At 61.1% G+C, this 332-nt stretch overlaps 1 protein-coding gene across 1 annotated transcript in view; it reads left to right on the top strand.

Moving 5' to 3' along the window:
• The window catches only part of INCENP (inner centromere protein antigens 135/155kDa), a gene marked incomplete at its 5' end in the record, with an annotated part of 11,336 nt that overhangs the window by 4,290 nt on the left and 6,714 nt on the right, over positions 1-332 (top strand). The window lies entirely within an intron of this gene.

Here is a 332-nt window from a genome sequence, read left to right as displayed (position 1 = left end):
CTCTGGCCTATTCCAGCAGGAAATGCTTCTGTCCTTAATAGTTTATGAGCTGGGGTTGAGCAGCGCCTCCCTCCCTGCACACCTCGTGTTCCCTGAGCCCTGAGTGCCTCCACGCTGCAGCACTGTGGCGTTCACTGAGGTGGTGTCCTGAGGGGTCTTTTGCAGCGGGGGATCAGGACCTGGCGCTACGTGTGCGGGTTGTGCTCCCTGGCAGTGTCGTAGGCAGCGCCTTGCCGGGATGGCATCGCGGTTTGGAGCAGTCGCCGGCTGCTCCTGTGCGGGAACTGGGCTGTGGGAAACCCGTTTGCTTTTCCTACAGAACCCCCAGAGTC

The sequence above is a fragment of the Buceros rhinoceros genome, unplaced genomic scaffold, assembly GCF_000710305.1.
Source record: "Buceros rhinoceros silvestris isolate BGI_N320 unplaced genomic scaffold, ASM71030v1 scaffold28789, whole genome shotgun sequence".
Taxonomy (NCBI): domain Eukaryota; kingdom Metazoa; phylum Chordata; class Aves; order Bucerotiformes; family Bucerotidae; genus Buceros; species Buceros rhinoceros.
Note: the sequence above shows the minus strand (reverse complement) of the source record. Positions and strands in the feature narration are given on the sequence as shown.